Source organism: Ictidomys tridecemlineatus, chromosome 13, assembly GCF_052094955.1.
Source record: "Ictidomys tridecemlineatus isolate mIctTri1 chromosome 13, mIctTri1.hap1, whole genome shotgun sequence".
NCBI lineage: Eukaryota > Metazoa > Chordata > Mammalia > Rodentia > Sciuridae > Ictidomys > Ictidomys tridecemlineatus.
The window spans coordinates 88,889,595-88,903,045 of record NC_135489.1 but is presented as its reverse complement, the minus strand read 5'-3'; the positions used below and the strand labels follow the sequence as shown (position 1 = coordinate 88,903,045).

The 13,451-nt window shown below is 52.6% G+C and overlaps 1 long non-coding RNA gene across 9 annotated transcripts in view; it reads left to right on the top strand.

The window, feature by feature from the left end:
- Positions 1-22: 22 nt before the first annotated feature.
- The window catches only part of LOC120884633 (uncharacterized), a 55,894-nt gene continuing 42,465 nt past the window's right edge, over positions 23-13,451 (top strand). For 6 of the 9 annotated variants that reach the window (XR_013429834.1, XR_013429842.1, XR_013429838.1 and 3 more), the window contains exons 1-2: positions 11,879-12,285; positions 12,418-12,642. This is a non-coding gene — a long non-coding RNA (uncharacterized LOC120884633). The other 3 variants (XR_013429841.1, XR_013429836.1, XR_013429835.1) reach the window with 3 other exon arrangements.

The window sequence follows — 13,451 nt, the reverse complement described above, 5'->3', positions numbered from 1 at the left end:
GGGGGGGGGGGGGGGGGGAGCGCCAGGGGCTCGAATAGCGCACACGTTCGCACCAACATGTGTACGTAGTCACCCAAGTGAACCTGTGAAACCTTCCCTGCACCCATTTCAAAAGCATCCAGCACAACAGAGAACTGTAGCTCAGGACTTTGGCAAAGTGGTGAAACCTCTGCTGGGGCTCTGACTCAGCTTCCGGTAATGTTGGTGGCTGGAGGGGCTGAGACCCCTCCCCTCCGCCCAGCACACTTTAGGATGGATCCCAGGGGTGCTCAGGCTCCCGTGGTAAAACGCATGTGCTCCTTGCCCCACGGAAAAGGCGACTTGGCTCTTCCCCTTTCAAGCTGGGGAAGTGAGCCAGCCTCAGCCTGTGGGGTTCTTGCAGGGGACCAGGAGAGAAAAGGGGTGCTGTGACTGTCGGGCTGGGGAGGACGCTCTTCAGGCCAGAGGAGGCTACTCCCTCTGCCTGGAGCTGAAGCTTGCATTGGTTTCCTAAGTCGGCTGCAGAATTGCCTGCAGAGGGCACAAGCCAGTAACAGGCTGCATTAGTGGCCCTGCGGGGACGAGCCACCCGCCCTGCCCAGGGAGGCACAGACCTGGTTCCACCGCACGACAGCCACCCAGGTAAGGAATGTTCTTTGACAGCCAGGACCAGTGACCATCTGCCCGTTGGTGGTCCTCTCTGACATGCCCCTGGGCCAAGCAAGCAGGAGGACTGAGCTCACCAGGGATCCCAGGAAGGAAGCGAGAACTAGATTCAGAGTGTCCATCACTTTCCCTTCTCTTTCTGACTCTAAGATGGCAGGTTCCAGGCCTGTGAACGGTGACAGCCCCTCCGGGGGGAGTGGCCCTCTCTCTCCTTCACCCTGGAGGAATGTGCTCTTCCACAGACGCATCTGAGCAGGTCCAATGAGCCATGGGGACGCTGGGGGAGCCAGAGCAGCACAGTTCGGAGACCACTGAGAATGACCGTCCCAAAGATGGCCCGGCCCCTGCTGTGCTCCGGGGCTCTTTTTCCTTGGGACCCCCGCCTGCCCACAGTGAGGACCTGAGTTGCTGTCCCGAGAACTCAGAAGCTTCCTTCAGAACAGGCTCTCTATGAAGCTGTGCCTGGGAACAACACCAGAAAAGGGAGGTTTTGAACTCAGCATCCCAGAAGCCGTGGGCCACGATTTCCTTCCCACCACCCAGGCCCCAAAACGCTGTTATGGCAGAGGTCCCCGCTTTATGGACTTGCGTTCCCTGTGAAGTGGGGGAACGAGAGTCACCAGACGAGCGAGGTGTTCAGCAGCACAAATCCAAAATAGCTGTGTTCTCTGGTTTTATCTTTATTTATTTATTTTTCACCTGGTTGTTTGGGTTCCCACCATGTGAAAATCAAACTCTTGTCTCTTTGTTTTTTGTTTTTTTCCTGGTGGTGACTAGAGACACTGAGGCGTCCTGTCTGGGCCTCTCCTTGACCTCCCTGTTCCCCCGGAGCGCCCCTCGTCAGGAGGCCAGCCCTGCCTTCTCAGTCACCCCTGGCGGGCCCAGGCCCAGGCTCCTCCCCGCAGTGCGCCCCCCCTTTCTCTGTGATTACGAGACAGAAAGACAAGGGTTCCCCAAAGAGCTGGAAAACTGGGGCACAGAGACTCAGAGAGCTCAGCCGGTGCCAGGTCCCCTTCCTGCCTCGAGGCTCCCCTTTCCAGGTAGAGAAGCCGCCGAGGCCACCTGTGCCTCTCATTCCAGCCTCCTGGAGGCTCCTCTCGGCAGCCACCATAAAACCTCAGCAGGCACAGCTCCTCGTTTCAGGTGGGAAGGGAAGCGGGAGCCTCAGTCCAGCCTGAGCGAGCAGCAGACCCCGTGCCCTCCCCCAAGCCAGCTCACCCTCGCCACATTCTGCCCTGGTCTCCCCAGGGAGCCTCTCTCTTTTTCCAGCAGCCCTGATGGGGAGAGCAGGGGTGTGGGCACTCCCAGGAGGCTGGCCAGGCCCTGTGTCTCCGTGCCAGGGCTCTGGCCACCAGACAAGCTCTCCAGGGCTTAAGTTAGAGGGGGATTCCCAGAGCTCAAGCGCAGCACTTTTCAAACACGATTTCTTTCTGGAGAGAGCTGACCCTCCCTGTGGAGAGACACACCCCGGTTTTTCCAGGGAGGAGCCAGCCCCAGGCTCAGCCCAGCGGAACCCTGGCCCGGGTCCCCTGCAGGGGTGAAGGCCAAGCTTTCCCCACACCAGGAGGTCAAGACTTGACTAGCTGCCAGAAAGGTGGTATTTGGTCCGGCGTTATCTTGGCATCACAGGGGACTTGACCTCATTTGCTTTTAGTCATTGGAAACCTCCTTCCCCAAGGGATGGGTTCGTGGGAAAGAGACAGATTTCAGACACAGGAACTGCCTCTGGGAATGGATCGCCTTGGTCTGCCTGGCCAAGGTGTGGGTCGGCGAGAAAGCAGGTGCAGGAGAGCTGGGGAGAGAGGGCAGGCTCCAGGCACCCTCTGGGGCCACTGGAGGCTGGAGGACACCCAGGCCGGAGGGACCACCCAGTCAGGGCCCTGCCACGTGGGGACCCTGAGTGGCTCTCAGCAGAAGGTGAGGGTGTGAGGGTTCTCGGGGACATTTTTGATGCCCTTGGATTGATTTTATATCACTGACATGAAAGGAGCAGAATTTTTCATCTATGGAGTAAAATTTATAAACACCTGGAGAGAAATAGCAACCAAAAGATTAGCGGACGACATGTGGCCTTCTTGGAAACCACACCACGTGGTGCCGTGACAGTGTCCCCAGCTTCCACGAGGTATACATGACAAAGTTGTTGTGAAACGATTGACACAATCAAGGTGATCAACACTTCCGTCACCTCGCATAGTTGTGATCCTATTCTTTTTCAGTGTGAGAACATTTAAGATCGACCCTTCCAACATCGTGTACAGCGTTAGTACGGTCACCAGGCTGTACGGTTGGTCTCCAGAACGTTCCCCTGCATGAATAAAACTTCACCGTGTCTCCCCGCGTCCCCTCCCCCAGCCCTTGGCAATCCCGTATCCACCCCACCTCCGAGGATTAGATTTCATCAGCTCCCATGTGTAAGTGAGATCGGGTGGTATGTGTGTTTCTGTGTCCGGCTGATTTCACGCAGAGTCTTCTGGATTCTTCAGGGTCATTGGAAATGATGGGATTCCCTTCTTTCTTTCTTTCTTTCTTTCTTTCTTTTTTTTTTTAGTGGTAAATGGATCTTTTATTTTATTTGTTTATTTATATGCAGTGCTGAGGATCGAACCCAGGGCCTCCCACGTGTCAGGCAAGAGCTCTGCCATTGAGCCCCAGCCCCAGCCTCAGGATTCCCTTCTTTCCGAAGCAAGTGTTATGGTGTGGATGTGAGGTGTCCCCAAAAGCTCACATGTGAGACGTTCAAGAAGGTTCAGAGGAGGAAACGATTGGGTTGTGAGAGTTTTAACCTCATGGGTGAATTAATCCTGATGGGGATTGTGGCTTTGGGGTTATATATTTATATCTGGCAGGTGGAGACCTCTCTCTCTCTCTCTCTCTCTCTCTCTCTCTCTCTCTCTCTCTCTCTCTCTCTCTCTCTCTTGGCTTTCTGATCACCATATGAGCTGCTTCTCTCTGCCACCTTCTCCCGCCATGATGTTCAGCCTCACCCGTGAGCCCTTTATTCCTCGTGTACAATTGTTCTGGCAGATCTTCTAGTCACAGCAGTGAACAAGCTGACTAACACCACGGGATAGTGTTCCACTGTACACGCCCAGACCACATCTTCTCTGGCCATTCGTCCATTGGTAGACACTGTCTCCATGGCCTGGCCATTGTGATGAGGGCCACAGTGGCCACAGGAGTGCAGGGTACCTCTTGAGATGTGGTTTCCGTTCTCTTTGGCTCTGCCTCCGGCGGAGGGATTGCTAAAGCCTGTGGTAGCTCTGTCTTCGTTTTTGAAGAGACTCTTATGTGGTGTTTCGTAACGGGTTCACCTATTTACACCCTACCAACGGTGCACGGGGGGGGGGGGGTTCTTTTCGTCTACTTCCTCACCCACAATTTACCTTTTGTCCTTTTGATAATAGTCATGCTGACAGATGTGACCTTGTGTCTCATTGTGGATTCGGATTTGCATTTCCCTGATGACTAGAGATGTTGAGCACCTCTTCATACATCCGCTGGCCATTTGAAGGCCATGTTGGAGTGGTATCTGTGCAGTCCTTAGCCCATTTTAAAGGCCTTGCTTTTTCCTATAGTGTCGGTGGGGTTCCTCGCCTATTTGGGGTAGTAACTGTACAGACCCCTGATCAGACACAGGGCTCACCAGTATTTCCCCTTTGGGAGCCTTGTCCACTCTGCTGCTCCCTGTGCCATGCGGAAGCTCTTCTGCTTGAAGGACTCTCACTTGGGACCTTTGTGGTTGTGGCCTGTGCTTTGGGGACATATCCTCAACTCACTTCCCAGACCCATGTCAAGGAGTTTCCCTGGGTTTTCCTCTTGGGGTTTCATGTCCCCGGACTCCTGGGCCTGTCCTCGTGCCCTCGGAGCTGATCCTTGCACTTGGTGTGAGGCTGGAGCCTGCTGCTCTTCTTTGGCCAGTGGCTCTCAGGTCTCCCCAGGACCATATGGCAGCCGTCGCCCCATCAGGGCGTGTGCTTGGCGTCCTGTTGGAGAGCGACAGGCTGTGGGTCTTGGGCCGCTCCCGGGCTCTTTGCTCTGCTTCGGTGGCCTCTGTCTGTTGACGCCAACACCATTCCCGTCTCGTTACTGCAGCCTTGGGATATATTTTGAAATCAGGAAATGTGAGGCCTCTAGCTTTGTTTTTCTTGCTCAATACTATTTTGCTACTCAGGGTCTTTCTTGTTCCCATGTGAATTTTAGGACTGTTTTTGTATTCACTAAACGGTTTTGAAGTTCAGGCTTTGAACCTGTGAAGTGTTGGGTCTTATTCTGACCCCACCACTCACTGATGGTGAGAACAAGCCCTGAGCCTTTGATTCCTCATCTTTAGGAGGGGAAAATTCTACTCGGTTTATTAGACATCTGTGGGCAATAAATATGAAATTATCATCTGATAGTTTTTCAATAAATGCTGCTTCTCTTTCCCTTGTTCTCCTGAATAGAATACTTTTAAATTTACTTCCTACTTTATACTAAGTGAAATCATCTTAGCTTCTGTCCTTATTAAATGAAAATATTTCTGAAAAATACTGGTTCATTGATTCTGTCTTTCACTAATTCACTGTAAAATTTGGCATCTCTTCACCTTCTGTGTGAAGGTTTTTCTTGTGAATACTGCTCTGCGTAACTGAATATTGGAAATTGGGTGGGTGTGAGCTATAACATATTGTGCCTTTTTTATACATATTTATTTTTCTAAAACATAAGTGCATAAATAAAAAAAAGACTAAGAGTTTTTAACTTGCCTTTCAGTTGAGTTTGGTCTGACATGCCCACCCACCTCATTGACTGTCTGTTTGCTACGGTGTGTTTTGTTGTGTATATTTGGGTTATTTCGTGGCATTTGCAAACTTGGCTTGAACATCATGCCCAGAATGGGGAGTTTCAAGGCCCCTGGAGGAGGGAAGTGGGTACGTCGCGTTCTGTACCGCTGGGCCGCGTGAGCTCTTCGCCACCCAGAGCTGGGAGTCCGCCGCTCACAGGAGGGTCCTTGTTCTTCCTGAGCAGGAGCAGCATGTGTGTGGAGGAAGTGCCTTCTCCATGGGCTCCCACCAGGAGAGGCGCCCAGAGGAGCCCAGGTTGCAGTGGCAGTGGGGACATGCAGTCGGGCCAGGCCAGATCGCCGGGCTGAGTAGGTCTGGCCCATTTATGAGCCTCTGAGTGGCCCATGAGCTCAGGAGGTCTGAGAGGAGCTGAAGGGTGCTCTTCTTGTCCCATGGGTTTCCAAGTTACAGATCCCACACTGCAGGAGGGTGACAAGACATCAAGAATGTGGCGACTGTGTAAATGAACAAGCAGACAACAGCTGAGTGGCTCTCCTATCCTGTGATGAGGCTCAGTGTGACGCCATGAAGTCTTCACTCCAGTGGTGGGCCTGAGTGTGTGTGTGTGAGTGTGTGTATGAGTGTGTGTGAGTGTGTGTGTATAAGTGTATGAGCGTGTGTGAGTGTGTAAGTGTGTGAGTGTGTGTGAGTGTGTAAGTGTATGAGTGTGTGTGAGTGTGAGTGTGTAACTGTATGAGTGTGTATGTATGAGTGTGAGTGTGTGTGTGTAAGTGTATGAGTGTGTGTGAGTGTGTAAGTGTATGAGTGTGTGTGAGTGTGTAAGTGTATGAGCGTGTGTGAGTGTGTAAGTGTATGAGTGTGTGAGTGTGTGTGAGTATGTAAGTGTATGAGTGTGTGTGAGTGTGTAACTGTATGAGTGTGTATGTATGTGTGTGAGTGTGTAAGTGTATGAGTGTGTGAGTGTGTAACTGTATGAGTGTGTATGTATGAGTGTGTGTGAGTGTGTAAGTGTATGAGTGTGTGAGTGTGTAACTGTATGAGTGTGTATGTATGAGTGTGTGTGAGTGTGTAACTGTATGAGTGTGTATGTATGAGTGTGAGTATGTAAGTGTATGAGTGTGTGTGTAAGTGTATGAGTGTGTGTGAGTGTGTAAGTGTATGAGTGTGTATGTATGAGTGTGTGTGAGTATGTAAGTGTATGAGTGTGTGTGAGTGTGTAACTGTATGAGTGTGTATGTATGAGTGTGTGTGAGTGTGTGAGTGTGTGTGTGTGTGAGTGTGTAACTGTATGAGTGTGTGTGAGTAACTGTATGAGTGTGTGTGTAACTGTATGAGTGTGTATGTATGAGTGTGTGTGTGTATGAGTGTGTGTGAGTGTGTGAGTGTATGAGTGTGTGAGTGTGTAACTGTATGAGTGTGTATGTATGTGTGTGTGAGTGTATGTGTGTGTGAGTGTGTATGTATGAGTGTGAGTGTGTGAGTGTGTAACTGTATGAGTGTGTGAGTGTGTAACTGTATGAGTGTGTATGTATGTGTGAGTGTGTAAGTGTGTAAGTGTATGAGTGTGTGAGTGTGTAACTGTATGAGTGTGTGTGAGTGTGTAACTGTATGAGTGTGTATGTATGAGTGTGTGAGTGTGTAAGTGTGTAAGTGTATGAGTGTGTATGTATGAATGTGTGTAAGTGTATGAGTGTGTGTGTGAGTGTGTGTGTGTGAGTGTGTGTGTGTGCGTGCACACACGTGTGTCCCAGGCCAGGGCATCACACAATTCTTAGTGTAGTCAGGGCCGGCGAGCTGGGAATAGATGCCTCGGGTAAGCACTGTCTTCCCAGCAGAGGTGGCTGGAATGACCTGCCTCCTGTACAAACCACGAGTGCTAGGTGTTTTAATGTCAGGCTGACCTTGAACAGCATCCCTCCATCGAAAAAGCGGGGAGGAAGACCAAACAGGCAGGACCCTGCTATCCATGAGGACACTCAAAGCTAGCAACCCAGACCCAGGGGACCTGGCAGGTCACCGTCCTATGTCCTCTTGACTGTCGGCCAGCCTCCTGGGACACACCTCCCCACTGCCCGAATGTCCCAGCTTTCTTTAAACTAGGGCTCACCCTTCACCTGGCAGTCAGGGATGGTGCCGGGCCACTCTAGCTTGTGGCTGGCCATCTGCCCACCCCACACCCCTTCCCTGTCCCTGAGCCCTCCCGTGGCCACCCTTCCGGTCTGAAGTGAAGTAGGTCTCCTCCTGTCTAGGGACAGCGAGCCCGTCCACTTCCTCTCCTGTGTTCTTCCTGAGTGTGGTTTAAAATATGGGTTCATTCCTGTCTCCAGGGCAAGATAAGTTCCTGACGCCTGGTAGTAATGGACACCTAATTGGTAACACATCGAGGCCACATGTTCTGCTTCGAGGGTTGAATAAATGCCAGGGCTGACTTCACTGGGGTGGAATGGAGGCAGTTGTCTGTATTTACAAATTATTTAGAATCGATGGGCCCTCTTTTGAACCAACCCTCCCTCTGACTCCACATCCAGTCAGCCCCCTTCAGTGTAGACAACACCAAGGCTCTCGGCTACGAGGCGTGGAGAAGAGGACCTGCCAGTGCCACCACGTGCCAGCCTGACGACCCCTCACGTTGGTGTGTCTGACGTGGGAGAGGCCGAGGGGCTGTTGGAGGCTGACCTCAGATGACTAGCAGTGCCCTGTGGACTTCACACTTGGCTAGCGCTGGCCTCTAGTCTGTCTGAATTCATAGAATAATTCCTTGAGAACCTGTTGCCGGTCTTCACGAGGCGCTACATACGATCGTCTAAAATTCACAAGGGGGAAACCGGGTCAGTAGACTTATATATACAAAGAGAGAGATCTGCGCACACTCAAATGGGGTGCTTATAAAGGAGAAAGACGATAATAAATGTAATGTGATAATGTAATTGTGAGAGAATTAGAAAGCCAGACCCTAATGTTACAAAATCCAAATAAGTTTTTAAAGGGCCCAAGAAGACTTCGGGAGCTTTGTGAAGGTTCTGGGCTCTGGCTTGGTCTTACAGACGGTGAAGTGTAAATCTCTGGTGGAAAAAAGACAGACCGCAGGCACATCAGAGGTTTTCTAGTCTTTGTCACAGTGGGATGTGGCACCATCTTTCCGTTGGTCAAGAAGGGGAAAGAGAGGCTCTGGGAGACCAAGGACCTGCCCTGGCCTTGCTGCAGCTGTGCCCGCCACACAGGGCTCCTGTCCCCAAGGTCCTGGCACACAGCACAGAATTCAGCAGGACAGGTGCCCTGGCCTGCACATGACTCCTGAATATTTCCTGGTTTTCCAGCTCTGACAACCTGAACTGCTCCCCACCCACCGTACCACGGCCCGGGGCCAAGGCTGTGTCCTGCCTCCCCCTTTTTGGACCCTCAGCCAACACCCTCTCCAGCCCCTCAGGCTGCCCCACCCCATCCCTGTTGGGGACCCTGCTTTGTTCCTGAGGCAGATCTCAGACGCACTGGATTTAGAAATCGCTGCTTTCCCCTTCTGCACGACCCTCCAAGAGGGACAACAGGGCGTTGCCTGGCAGGGGGGTGGCCTGGAGGTCTGTGGTTTGTCACTTGGCTTCCAGCACCAAGCCTTAGGGACATGTTTGCTGTTCCTCATCTGCTTTCACAAGACAGACCACGCAACAAATGAAATTGCCCAAGAGCCACTGAAGTGGAAAAAAATGCTCTATTTCTTTATTTTTTCTAAATTAAATAAAATATGACTTCATTTCCTACTCTACAAACTTAAAGAAAAACTCCACCTCAGTCATTTTCAGGCCTCTTTCCCCTCCCTGTCCTCTCTCTCCACCCTTAGATTGTGCAAGGAGTGGACACGTGTGCGGGCCATCCGATGGCTCACCCTCTGGGAAAGCTTGCCAAGCTTCCTGACCCATTTGAAGGCGAGAGTCCTTGGGACGCTCCTGGCTAGGCCAGGGGGGACCCCTCCACGGCCCACGACGTGAAGGTCAAGGGCCTGGGAGCAAATTGGCATGGTGGCCACCATCCAGAGTGGCTGCAAAGCCCCAGTGGCCCCTCAGACCTGCTCTGTCCACTAGAACTTACTGTGGAGATGGAAGTACCCCACATCTGCACTGTCCTCTGTGACAGCCACTGGCCTCCTGAGACGGGGGACCTGAATTATCATTGTACTCAATGTTATTGAATTTAAGCGTAATCAGCCACAGCTGGCTGGTGCCACGTTGGGCAGTGCAGGTCTATACCCCTTTCTCCTCCTAGAGCCGTGGAAGGCGTAACCACAGGCACAGCCTCTGGGGTGGACAAGGCACACAAGAGTGGACCTGCTCACTTCAGCCTGGTCACTCTGAGTTCTGGAGTCTCCAAGATCTCACTTTCTGAGGTTTCGGTTGCTGATGGTCACCCAAACTCTAAATGCATCCGATGGAAAATTCCAGAAAGAAGCAATGCCTAAGTTTTAAATGGTGCCACTAGAAACACCTACATGTGAGTGTGGTGATGAAGCCTCCAGCATCCTGCTCCCTCCCGCTGGGGCGTGAACTGTCCCTTGTCTTCATCATGTTCACACTGAGTGTCCCTCCTGACCGTCAGTCACAGGGCTTGGTTTTCAAAAAGAGTGGTGGCCCCCCATACTTGCATTCAAGTAACCCTATTTTACTTCATCATGACCCCAAAGCTTAAGAGTAGTGATGCTGACAATTTGTGCCAAAGAGAAACTGAAAATGTTTCCTTTAAGTGAAAGTTGAACGTTCTTGACTTATTTTATAAGAGAGCAAATTGTGTGCTAAGGTTGGGGAGATCCACAGCAGGATGGGACAGCGGGGGACGCGGGTTCTGCTGTCTCTGCTCATGGACTTGCATTGCCCTGTATCACTGTGGTAGTGCCTACTGGCTATGGGTTATTATTGCTGACCTCCTACTGCGCCTGACTCGCAGGCCCATGCATACAGTAGAAGCACAGTCTGCATAGGGTTTGGTTCTCTTTGTGGGTTCTGGTGTCCACTGGGTTCTGGGAATGCATGCCCTGCAGACAAGGGGGCTGCTGTGCAGTTTGCCCAGCGAGGCCTGGCCGAGCCTGCCTCCTGTAGCCCAGGCTTCACAAGATCCCATATCACTGTCGCAAGCAAGGCCCCTCCCAGCCCGGGGTGCAGCCCGCGCTGAGCCCTGGACTCAGGAGCCCACACTGTCTGCCTCCGTTCTTAGCCCTCCTGCAGTCCACTGTGCCCTGCTCTCACAGCTGGGCTGCCGGATTTTCAATGGGCCTAGGCCTTGGGGCATAAAAAGGCTGTTTTGTTTTTTTTCTCCGAGGCCTTGCCTAGCAACTTCTCTTTTATTCAGGTCTATTCTTCCCAAATGAGTCTGCCACCGTGAAAAACAAAGCACCCAATTTCTCAATAAGGACTGTGGCACATTAAATATGAATACATCATCTGGCTGCAGTGGCAGTTACAGAGCTCTGGGAGCAGAGATAAGGGAAGAAGTTATTTTCCTTTATTCATGCCAAGTTGGCACTTTCGTCCAAAGCCTGGGATCCTGGCATGAGAAATTCCACAGAAACAATTTATTTCCAGCCTAACCCAGCTGGGCAGGCCACAGACAGCTCAGCTCCCACTCCACACCCACCAGAGTCCCCAGTCGGCATCCCACAAAACAAATGCCGTCCCAGTGTACAGGCGGAAGGACAGATTTTGCCCAAACCTACAGCACAGTTTCTTAGATGGAGGAGAAAAGGCCCAACTCATACCTCCTAAGCATAGCTCCCCCAAAGGTCTGTGTTGGCCCATGGCTTCCCCTGGCCCAGCCCCCTCCTCCCTGCTCCTCACAGTCTCCAAAGTCCCCTCACCATGCAGCTCTGTGTCCCCTGCAGTGTCCCTAAGTTAACTCATCAGACACAGATGTTTTGTCCCAACACCCTGGAGAAGGGGGACACAGCCACCACCTGCCACCAGGAAGACACAGGTGCTACCACGGCATTGTCTAGAGGGAGCCTCCGCTTTGACAAAGCCTGGCCATCTGCCTTTTCTTCCTCTGAGCTGCCCAGGGTCACTGTGCCACATGAGGGACCCCTCTCCTTGCTAGCCGCTGCAGTGAAGTCATCGGAGCCCTGAGGTCTTGTCCTTTGAAGGGGGCCTGGCTTCCTGCACCAGCCCGTTTGTTCTCCCCAAGCCAAAACACAGCTCCTGCCAGTTCTCTGGCCTCCGTGAACCCTGGGCTTTGACTGCAGCTGGGTGGAAGGAAGCTCCTCTGACCAGCGCGATTGTTCCTCGTCAGTTACCACAGGAGCGTTCAAAGCAAGAGCCTCCTTCTGCTCTCGTTTTGGAGTCCCGAGTGTTTTCCCATCCGCCTCTATTATCCCAAGTGCCTTATTTTTCCTCTTGATCCAAACCAAACAGTGTTTATCAGTCATAGGAAGGACTTTGCAAGGTCTCTGCCCTCAGAGCAGCGTGATCCACAGGGCTTCCTGTGCAGGGGTGGCCCTGCTCCAGGACAATGGAATCAGCCTGCAGGGTGGATCAGAGCCCTCCGTCTGGCAGTCCGTGCCAGGGCCCTCGGGACATGTGCAGCTGGTCCCCAGAGAGGGCCTCAGATGGAACTTCAAAGCCCAGGGGCCACCATTCTTTCTCAGCGAGGACGCAGATTGCAGGAAAAGAACAAGAGGAGTGAACCCGGCTGAGCACTTGGGAGCCGTAGACATGTACCCAGGCCAAATATCCCTTACCCAAAACACTCGGGGCCAGAAGTGCTTTGGAAATCTCTCTTTTTTTTTTTTTTTTGAATATTTGCATAGACACAACGAAGTGTCTTTGGCATGGGACCCAAGTCTAAACAACATACGCCCTCTGCCCACAGTCTGAAGGTAATGTTGTACCATAACTTTAATAATTCTATGCTGGCCAAAAAATTTCATTGTGTGGAATTTTCCACTGGTGACATCAGGTTGCTGTCAAAGTGTTTCAGATTTTGGAGCTTTCGGATTTCTTATTCTCAGAGTGGGCACCTCTACCTGTACCTCTGAAGCCACGTGGAGCATGGAAGAGTTGTAGCCATGCCCCAGCCTGCAGAGTCCACGGGAACTCACGGAGGCTGGTGTGGTCCTGGCTGTGTCCTTGGTGATGGCTGGGATGTGGACAGTGTTCTGGCATGAGGAGACCTCCTTCCCTGCTGGAGCCCCCTTCACCAGCTCTCGAATGTTCCCACCCCTCTCACCTGCCAGGTGGGTCTCTGAAGTTTATTAGTAAGTGTGAATCCAGGAGGCCAGATACAGACTGGGACCCCGTGAGTGACCATTACAGGGCCTCTGTCGGGTGCCTCCTAGATGGGACAGAGCCAGTGCATGTCGGCTGGCTTATCAAGTGATGGGTCTCTGTGGGCCCTGGGAAGACAAGGACAGCCTCAGCACAGCCCGTGCCTTGGCACAACTCATTCTCTAGGAAAGGGAACACACGAGCAAACCGACGGCTCTGACCCAACGTGCAAGAGTGTCCTGCAGGAAGACCCTTTGAAGCGTTGACAGGGCCACAGGGAGCAACCAGGTGCTGCCCAAGGACCAGGTGGCTTTACAGAGGTGTTTGAGCTGTCCCTCCCCAACAGAGGAGGTGAGGGGGACAGCGGGGCCTGCTGTGAGGAGCGGGAATCCCCACATGGAGCCTGTGCTTGGAAAATGACCATCCTATCCCGGTCATGGCCCCTGCCGCCGCAGAGCCCCAGCACTGTGCCCTTGCTCACACTGACTGTGCCAGGGCTGTCTGATGTCAAAGCGGCCAGCTTGTGGCTAGTTCTGTGACTCGTGACCTTGACTGAAAGATGAGAGAGCCAAGCCAGTCGTCGCTCAGGGGTTTAGAATCAGGAACAAGACACTCTTGCCGTTTATCTGGGGGAGCTGGGAGCGAGTGTGCGTGCAAGGAGGGGCTGAGGCCGGGGCTGAGGGTGAGCTGTGGTGTGCAAAGTCGTGCGTGAGCCACGGGGGAGCAGAGGAAGTCAGATGAGCGGGGAGAGGCCTGGGCAGGGTTCTGCCGTTATCTG